The 9,977-nt window shown below is 40.6% G+C and overlaps 1 long non-coding RNA gene across 1 annotated transcript; it reads left to right on the top strand.

The window, feature by feature from the left end:
• The first annotated feature begins 200 nt into the window (after window positions 1-200).
• Window positions 201-6,309, top strand: LOC143963472 (uncharacterized). The gene is made up of 2 exons (XR_013270970.1): window positions 201-695; window positions 6,077-6,309. It is a non-coding gene; the product is annotated as an uncharacterized LOC143963472 (long non-coding RNA).
• The last annotated feature ends 3,668 nt before the right edge of the window (window positions 6,310-9,977 follow it).

Here is a 9,977-nt window from a genome sequence, read left to right as displayed (position 1 = left end):
ATTAGAAGTTTAGAACAGCATGTGTCAGAAACAAGTGAAAAGTGCATAAGAACATGAAAATACTGCATTAGTCAGAACAAATGTCTATGATAAACACTAAACCTTTCTAAATAGGTATATTTAAACCTGATTTATTGGAAATTGCATAGATTTATAGAAGCACATGTTTTCTGTTATTTAATATAGAAAAAAACCTATTGTATGTAAAGCTTATGTATTGCATCATACATACATGCAATGTGCACCATCTAGTGGTTAAAAAAGAGTACTACCATGAAAATTTGTATTAAAGCAATGCATTGCTAGTATGATTATTGCACACTTAAAGTGTACCAGAGAGATAAAGATAATTATCTATAACACTGAATAACAGGGATATATATGTTATTAAATTTAGTAATGTTCATTGTTATAACTACGTTTTAAAATACTTTAGTTAAAATCTGTATTATATATATTGTTAATGGTTATAAACATGTGACTATAAAAATGTAAAAGATGTATTGTTATGTAAAAATTAAACTACTTCCAGCCATAAAGTCAGTGGTCATATCTCATGCTGTTTGTGTGATTCTTTGCAGTCCACGCCAAGCTGATCACCTTATCTCATCGCGTCTACAACCATCGGCTCTCTTAATTCACATTTTGAGGCCGGTAACAGAGAGAAAGGGGAGATGAGTGAGGCCATGGGACAGGTGAGTGACGAGGCCACATCACTGGACCATGGGACAGGTGAGTGCCTGTCTATTAAAAGTCAGCAGCTACACTTTTTTTTGTAGCTGCTAACTTTTAATAAACAAAGCAATGTGCGGAACTCCGCTTTAACCACTTGGCGTCCATGCTATAGCCAAATGATGACTACAGCGCAGACTTAAATTTCTGGGAGGCCATCATATGACTGCCTCCCCTTTGCACGCTCCCCGCGTGCTCCCTGTAGGGCATTCGCAGCGCGAGCTGTGATCACTGAGTCACCGAGACCCGAGTGATCACAGATCCGAGTAAGGGGCCGGTCCTATAGAAAAAGCATCGGATTATGTGGCTCTGCTCCTTCCACAGCCGCATTCTTCCTCTACCATTGGCTCCATCCATAACACTGATGCTCTGGGATGGCAGATCGGCAACTTGCAATCTGGGCTTGCCCACCTGCCATCCCAGAGCAGGAGGTCGTGGGCCACATCAGAGGGCTCCGCAGGCCACATGTGGCCTGTTGGGCACTTCTGTCCTAGACTGTATTAGTATTTGGTTAAATCAAATGTAATTATACCCATGGCGCTCCTACTGCGTTCATTATTATTATAGCAGTATTGAAGACAAGCATTGTGCAGTTATACACTCATAATTGTTTGACTTACCTTTAGTGAAAAACTGCACATTAAAATGCTCTGTAGGTACAGAGATATGGGTAGCTGAACATATATAAACTATGAAAAACATAACCTTTCCTGAAGGGAGTCTCTACTTTACCTTTACCATTAAAACAACATTTTACAGTTTTCACAAGAACAGGAATAGAGGGGAGATCTCCCATAAGGGACACTGTTTTGAAACACAATAGTTGGATTTTTCCCTCACTTTTAGGACCTGTCCTCTCATATAGGGCTTGTTTAAATGAGTGTCCCTCTCTGTAAAGGTGTTCCGTTGTGCATTGCTTTCTAACTGGGAGGGGGGGGGGGGGGGTTTGAGCAATGGCTACCGGGCATAGAGGAGGTGATACTGTCACCTCTTGCATCTGTCACCTCTTGCATGCCTTTTTTTTTTTTTCAGCCAGAGATTTTATATGAGAATACAATGCTGCAACCATGAGCCAAAAGTTGGGCTTGTGGTTGCGGTGAGGTCCCATTTAATTAAACTGGTTATGTTTGGCAACAGTATTGTCCACCTAACAAACTTTTGTATAGATTTTTGCGCTGTAATCACAGCAGTGTGTACTAACATGACCTCACCCATGTTTACTTGTGGCTGCATAGTCAAACTGCGGCTCAACCGCTAATTTTTACCATCTCCGGCCTCCCACTTTGACGTATGACTGTGACTAGGGTATGGACATTCAAATATTCACATCCTTAAAGTGATACTAAAGCTTATAGATTTTTTTTTAAATTAAAATAAAAAAAAAAGGTTTTTGGTAACCTGCTCTGTAAAAGATTTAACTTTTTTTTTTTTTCTGGAGTCCCCCTTGCTGTCCACATCTTCTTACTCCATAGAAAGCCGTGTGCTATGGAGGCACCCATGTGGGTATGTTGTCCCGAGCTGTGCCATGTGCATACAGTGACTTGGCCATGACCATTGCCATGACCATTGCTTCAGGCACTGCTCCCTTCTTGCAGGATTTGGCTGACCTGCAGCTGGGACAATGCTGGATCGATCAAAGGAGACAGGTAAGTGTTTAGGGGCAGGGGGATAGAAAAGGTAGCTAAACCTTATTTACCTTAATGGGGGAATGCTTTAATGTAATGCAGGGAATGCATTAAGGTAAGAAACATTGAGACTTTAGAACTACTTTAATTGATTAAATGCCCAACTCATTTGCCACTGGGGGCATTCTGCCCTTCTTGGCATTACCTCAGTGACATTACGCCTCCAGCATTCAGAATTGTCTTTTTCCAGTGAGATCCCACCACCAGCACACAGATTGGTCCCTGTAACTCTGTATAGTAGACACATATTTTCAAAGATTAGTAGGCCAGTAGTCACACACCCCCACTCATAAATTGCATATTGAACATGTCTTTCCCATAGACATTGCACACTGGGCCCAGACACACATGTCTGAAGGTTCATTGCAGTGAAGCTCAGATCACCAGCAGTCTCTGCCTCCTCATAACCCTTTGCAGATGTCGGTTTCTCCTTGCTTCTTAGTAATTGTAGATTGTGTGTATAGTCCAGGATTGCGCACACACATGTGTGTGTGTTAGGATGTATTCGATTTTCTTCTGCATCCTGTCCCCAGCAGATGCACATCATTACCCAGTATCCATACCAGTGTAGCTGGGTGCAGAGACCCTGGCACAGTTGTGGTCAGGACACAGACACTGTTGTCTTCTGCTTGATTACCTTCCTCTATCCCACTCACCATGTTGTTTTGCCTCTACACACTAGGGAGATCTGGAGAGACAGAAAGGACTAAAATGACAATGATGCAGCCGCATGGCTATATCTTGGGAAATGTAGTTTGCGAGGAAAGCTGCACTGTGAAACTGAATGGGGGCTGTCAACTACAAAAGGACGAGGACACCTTGTAATAGGAGGAGAGTTGGGCAATTTTCTCTTGGGCTTTTGATAAGAACTTCCTGCTGTTTCTGGGGCCCGGAGTTGTACATGTGTATGGCAATTACCCCTGAATGAGCCGCTGGTTCCCTAAATTCTGCATGACACAACCCCTTCTAGCAAAGCTACACCTTCTGACACACCAAAACTCATGAAGGAAAATGTATTCCGGCTTATCCAAAGCCTCCCTCCTACTGACCACCATGGCTGGAAACTCTCAGGAGGGGGTAAGATGGCAGGGAGCTAATGTTAAGGTATTATGCATCAAGTAGTAATCAAAGTCAGCAGCCTGAAGTAATGGCAGCTTTGTTGGCTGTCTTTGTTGTTAATAGCTGCTGCTTTCAATAAAATAAACACTAGCAAGTGTGTTTAGCTTTCATTGGGGAATAGGGTTAATGGAGGATAATTGTCCTTCCTGGGCCTGAGTTGAAAACAAGAATTTACTGTAGGTTATAGTTGCTGTGTCCATCAAAATCCCTCTCACCAGATCCTTCTGCGACAGTCCAAAGGTGACAGTCAGTTGTCTGTTGGGAGGAGCAGCATTGCGACAGATGATGCAGCAATGGTGGAAGCTCTACCTCAGGCTATCACCATGACTCTGCTCTCAGCTCAGTAGTCCCACCCTCAGGCCTGGTAAAATCCCGTTGGATGCAGTCCAGTCTAGCCTGGTCCAACACAGCATAGCAGGGCAGGGCAAACACACACACCTTCCCAGTTGGTGTATCTCTCCCCAACTGCCCAGCTTCTTCCCAGTCTTTTGCTTTTATATCATCCCTCCTCCTCTCCAAGGCTTGTAGATGTGACCCCATGTAGATGTAACCCCCATATGTTTACTGTGTACAAGATCCTCATTCAAGACTACACACCCAATATGGAACCAAAAATGGCAACAGCAGTGTTCTGCTTTGCAATTAAAGCTCTGAAAACATGATCTCAATAACTCATCCAGTTGTGGTGAGTTAGCCTAACTTACAGTCTAGTACTGGGGTCAGTAACCAGTAGATTGCAGACAGGAGACTGGTAGATTGCAGTCTGGGCTTGCTGACCCACCATTCCAGAGCATCAAACAGAGTGCAATGCAGAGGTACTACGTGTAAAGTTGGAGCTGTAGTAGGGAGCAAGAGCCACATAAGCCGATGCCTCCTCTGTAGTGCTGGCTCCTGTCCCATGTGGAGTGATACCAACTGCACTCCTTTCAGAAAGTGTACCACAGCTGTAGGATATAATAGAAGTCTATAGCAAAGCGCAACTAACCCAGGAAAGTTGCAAATGTATTGTGCTGCACCGGTGGTGTGGGTAAACCGCAGCACATCAATGTGAAAGTAGCCTTATAGGGGCCTCAGAACAGTAAGGGTTCATTCAAAACATTAACAGCAGGCACTGCTGTTCCCTTGAAAAGCGATCTGAGTGTGGTTGACAGGTGCTGAGGAGGCGATATGTTGCCTCCTTACCACCTTTTTTAAACCCATAATTGCCATGCAATGCACGTGATTTCTACACGGTAGTATGGCAATTAGAGGCTTAACCACTTTGGGGACGGATATCGTTGTTATGGGAGCATTTAGCTGCCATAACCCCGGTATCTCCATGTTTGGCCGGCGGTTGGCTACAAGATGAAAGTGGTCTATGCGGTGGATTCACCGCAATCACTTTTATTGTTGGCGGGAGAGGGGCCCCCTGCCGTGATCCGGTGCCTTCCGCCACTTACCAGAGCCATCGGCAGTGGCGGAGGCAATCGCGTGTGTCTCCTTACTAGATATGGAGATGAATGAGGGGAAGATAGCCCCCACCCATCTCCTTACCATAGCAGGGTGGAAGCGACGTCAAAACGTCACTTCCTCCCATACTTCTTAAAGGCACATTTTTTTTTTATGTAATTTTTTTGAAAATGACAAAATTATTTTTTATTTTTTTGCATTTAAGTCCAAATATCAGATCTGACGACTTTTTGACCCCAGATCTCATTTTTAAGAGGACCCGTCATGCTTTTTTCTATTACAAGGGATGTTGCACAATTTTTTATTTTATTTTTTTAAAACAGTGTAAAAATAAAAAATAAAAGGTAAAATAAGTAAGACTTTTTTTTTTTAAACGCCCCCCACCCGTCCTGCTGAGCTTGTGTGCAGAAACAAACACAATGATTCTAGCCCTAGACCTCCTCTGTGATGCAAAACCTACAACCAGTAGAATTTTTTTAAAATGTTGTCTATGGAGATTTTTATGTATAAAAGTTTGTCACCATTCCACGAGCGGATGCAATTTTGAAGCGTGACATGTTGGGTATCAATTTACTCTGCATAACATTATCTTTCACAATATAAAAAAAATTTGGCTGTTGTCTTATTTTTTCATTAAAAAAAGTGTATTTTTGTTAGTGCGCTTGTAAGACCGCTGTGCAATTACAGTGTGACAAAGTATTACAACGACCGCCATTTTATTCTCTAGGGTGTTAGAACCCCCAAACATTATCCATTTTTTTTTCTAATTAATTTTCTAGCAAAAAAAAAAAAAAAAAAACAGTTTTTAGCTTGTAAACACCAAGTCTGAAAAAGAGGCCCGGTCCTTACCTGGTTAAATCAGGTGTGAGGAGGTGACACTGTGCCCCGTGATCTTTGACTTCTCCCATATTATTCAGGTAAATCTCAACATCTTTAAGGTTGCCTACCCCTGGTCTAATAGCTTGGCAGAGCATGACTCAATCCAAATGACATACTGCAGATCATAGAAAGCTTTCATTGAAAACTTGTGCAGAGCTTCACAAATGAACATCAGATCAAACGGTCATAGTTTGTCTGTCTTGTCCCAGCAGAATACAGCATGTGATGAATGGGGGCTAAGGCATGAAGAAAAAGAAGACTGGAACTAACTATATAGAGCAGTCCCAAGCTATATGGAGTAATGCCTGGTACACACAATGAGATTATCGGACGAAGGATCGTCCATTTTTTATTTTTTTTGCATGCTAATCTCAGCTCCAATGTGAATAGTTTACTAAAGTCAAAATGATTGTACGACAGAATAAAAATTTGGAAGTGATTGTAATGTGTTGTAGCGTATTTGTATTGCATTTTCGAAGACAACTGTACTGATTAAATGAAGAAAAAAAATTTCATGCATGTCTGATCAAATAATATCAGAACTGTCCTGATCGGCTCTGAATGCTCTGTACTAACGATCATACGATCGATACGAAATTGGTATTTTTTGTATGATTTTCTGATTGTGTGTACGGGGCTTAAGGAAACATAACATTTTTTAAAGGCAAACAAACAACAATTCATGTGTAAAATAATACTCCACATTGAAATCTATGATTTAAAATATTAAACAATTTAGTATTCAGCCCATATATTAAGTGAAGACTCTATTCCAGGAACACTGGAAAGAGAAAAAACGGAGAACAAGAGAATAACCATGCAAACATTAACATACTGTAAGCCCCCATTCACACCAGAGCGACTTGTCATGAGATTTGACAAGTCAAATCGCATGACAAGCCGCACCCTATTGTCAGCAATGGAGCTGTTCAAATTTTTCAAATTAGTTCCTGCACTACGTTTGGTGATTTCCGGTGCGACTTGCATAGACATCTGTGCATGAAGCCGCACAGATGTCTTCCAAATTTCACCTGAAGTCGCACTGACGTGCTGCTTTGAAATCATGTGCTTTCAGATGAAGTTGCATGATTTTAAAGCCGCATTCAGTTTAAAACAAGGGCTACACCTGAAAGTCATTACTGGTGTCTTTAATGTGCTATTAAACCCAAAAGCAAACATTTATTATATTGCAGCTTACTAATTCTAAGCCCTTGTACACACGTCGGATTTTGTCCAAAACTGTTGCATACACACGGTCGGACAAAGTTGTCGGAAAATCCGACGTGATGACGTTATTTCATTACGACAGGACTACATTCACACTAGTAGCCAATAGCTTTGGTGTAGGAATTTGATCTGAGCATGCGTGGCACTTTGTCCGATCGGAATTCTCTACACATGATCGGAGTATGTCCGATCGGAGCACTTTGTCGGAAAATTTTACCAACAAGTTGGAAAACTTGGTCCTTCGGATACTCTGACGGAAACAGTCCGATGTAGACCACACACAGTCGGAATATCCAACAAAACGGTCCGATCGGACACATTCCGTCGGAATCTCCGACCGTGTGTACAAGGACTTAGATATGATGGTTCTATTTGTTTCCTTTTTTTAGGCCTTCTTTCTTCTATTTTCATCAGATGATCCAGCAAGCAAGTCTGTTGCTTTTCGCAACACTCAAGCTCTCCAGCAGAATGTATTAATTTACATGGATGGGGCAAACCACTTAACACTGGCAAGGGTAACTAAAATGATCAGCTTTTTTTTATTTGTGTAAAACATTTATCCAAAAAAAAACAAAAAACCCTGCTCTAACTGCTTATAAAGCATGATAGAGAAGGGAATACCACCGCCCCAGGAGGGTCAGCCAAAAATTAGATCTCTCCAGTTTAGAAGCCACAGGTGCTGGCAATGCATATAGCAATGAAAAATAGGAAAAATTCTGGACTCCAAAAACTGCCTTTTATTCAAAATATATCTATCTATCTATCTATCTATATCTATCTCTTGATAGATAGACTAGTTAGATAGATAAAAAATAAATAAAAATCTGCAGTTTATCTATTAGCAACAAAAAAGGTAAATTATTACTATTGATAATGATATTTTATTACATTTAATATGAATTGAATGTATTAATATTTTTACTATTTTTATTACTACTACTACAGTAACAATAATAATCACAATACAATATTATATTATTAATATATTATATTAATACTGTAAAAGGAAAATACAAATATTACTACAAAAAATAAATAATAGCAGCAATAAATAACAATGTACTGACTTGTGACTGCTTGTGAAATGCAAACTGATCTTACACGCACACAGTGGGGTGAAGGTCAATCAAGTAGTATGTAAAGAACAGTCAGTCAAGGTTTTTAGAGGTAGCTGTGTATGTAAACTATTCATTACAAGTTAAGAAATGATAAAAAAAAAAAAAAGGGTTGTGCTTTCTCCGAAGCAAATTATGTGTGCGGCAATACTGCCATCCAGAGGACAATAGACAGAACTGCTGTTTGGAATAATTAGCTGCTTTAGGCTCTTAACCACTTGCTTACTGGGCACTTAAACCCCCTCTCCTGTCCAGACCAATTTTCAGCTTGCAGCACTGTCTTGCTTTGAATAACAATTGCGTGGTCATACAACACTGTACCCAAATAGAGCTTTCTTTTGGTGGTATTTAAGCACATCTGCAGTTTAAAAAAAAAAAAAAAATTATATATATATATATATATATATATATATATATATATATATATATATATATATATATATATATATATATATATTAGGTTTTGTTATAAAATTTTGCAAACAGATGTTTTATGCGCAGCCCAGTTAATTGCGGGGGTAGTGTCTTCTGCCTCTGTTAGAGGGTTCCTCATTCAACTATCCTCGAGGCTTAAAAAAGCACAAAACGAGTTGATTAATGCCAAAACTAAGGAATACAAAGCCTTAGCGTCCCAACATAAGGATTCACCATCCCCCAATCTCTTAACTAAACTCGAGCAAGCTTGCTTAGAACTCAATATTTGTCTCATCACAAGAGCTGAAAAGCAATTATGCTGGTCCAAGCATAGGTTTTTCACATGGCGTGATCGTCCAGGATCTCTACTGGCACGTAAGCTTACTCCGAGATATATTCACTCAGCATTACCCAAAATTAGACTCACAGGAGGCCAAATCTCCCAAAATCCTCAAAAGATCTTATAAGAATTCCATAACTTTTATGCTGACCTATATGGACAGACTCGGGAGGCCGCGTCTTCATCTATAGGGGAATTCCTAGAAAACCTACCTGTTCCCTCTATCGAGGAAGCACATAGAGAACTAGTGCATCAACCTTTTACCTGTGAAGAGATTAGTAATACTATCAAACTGTTACCGCTTCACAAATCACCTAGACCAGACGGTCTCACCAATATTTATTACAAACCGTTCTCAGAACAGTTGGTCCCACATATGGCTCTGTATTTAAATTCCCTGCGGAGTGGAGGCGTGGTCCCCCCCAGACGAGAATAGGGCCTATATTAGTGTTATCCCCAAACCTAATAAGGATAATACTGTCCTTAATTATCGTCTGATCTCGCTAATTAATTGTGACCTGAAAATTCTTACAAAACTTATGGCCCTACATCTTAGCTCATTTCTGGCAGAATATATACATGGGGACCAGTCTGGATTTATCGCTGAGCGCCAAACAGTAGACCAAAGCCGTATAACTGTCAGCCTGATCTCAGCTGTACGTACTAACTAGGATGCCTCCATTTCTCGGGAGCTTCTTCTACTATCATTAGACCTTCACAAGGAGTTTGATAGTGTAAATTGGAATTACTTATTCATTAAGCTAGAGGCTTTCGGATTTGGCCCCAGCTTTCTATCACTACTGAAAACTCTATATGGATTCTCGTCAGCTCAGGCCTCCATACGGGGATTACAAATCGTCGGCATTCACTATCAAACAAGACAAGGATGCCCTTTATCTCCCTTACCTTTTGCACTAGCTATTGAGCCTTTGGCCATGGCAATTAGGAACCACCCTAGTATATCTGGTATCAATTGTGGTCAACAAGTGCATAAATGCGTGTTGTTTGCCAACGATG

This window comes from Lithobates pipiens, unplaced genomic scaffold (genome assembly GCF_037356315.1).
Source record: "Lithobates pipiens isolate NorthernLeopardFrog02 unplaced genomic scaffold, aLitPip1_a1.2 Scaffold_8, whole genome shotgun sequence".
NCBI classification, from domain to species: domain Eukaryota; kingdom Metazoa; phylum Chordata; class Amphibia; order Anura; family Ranidae; genus Lithobates; species Lithobates pipiens.
The sequence above is the reverse complement of the archived record's forward strand: the minus strand, read 5'-3'. Positions and strand labels throughout refer to the sequence as shown.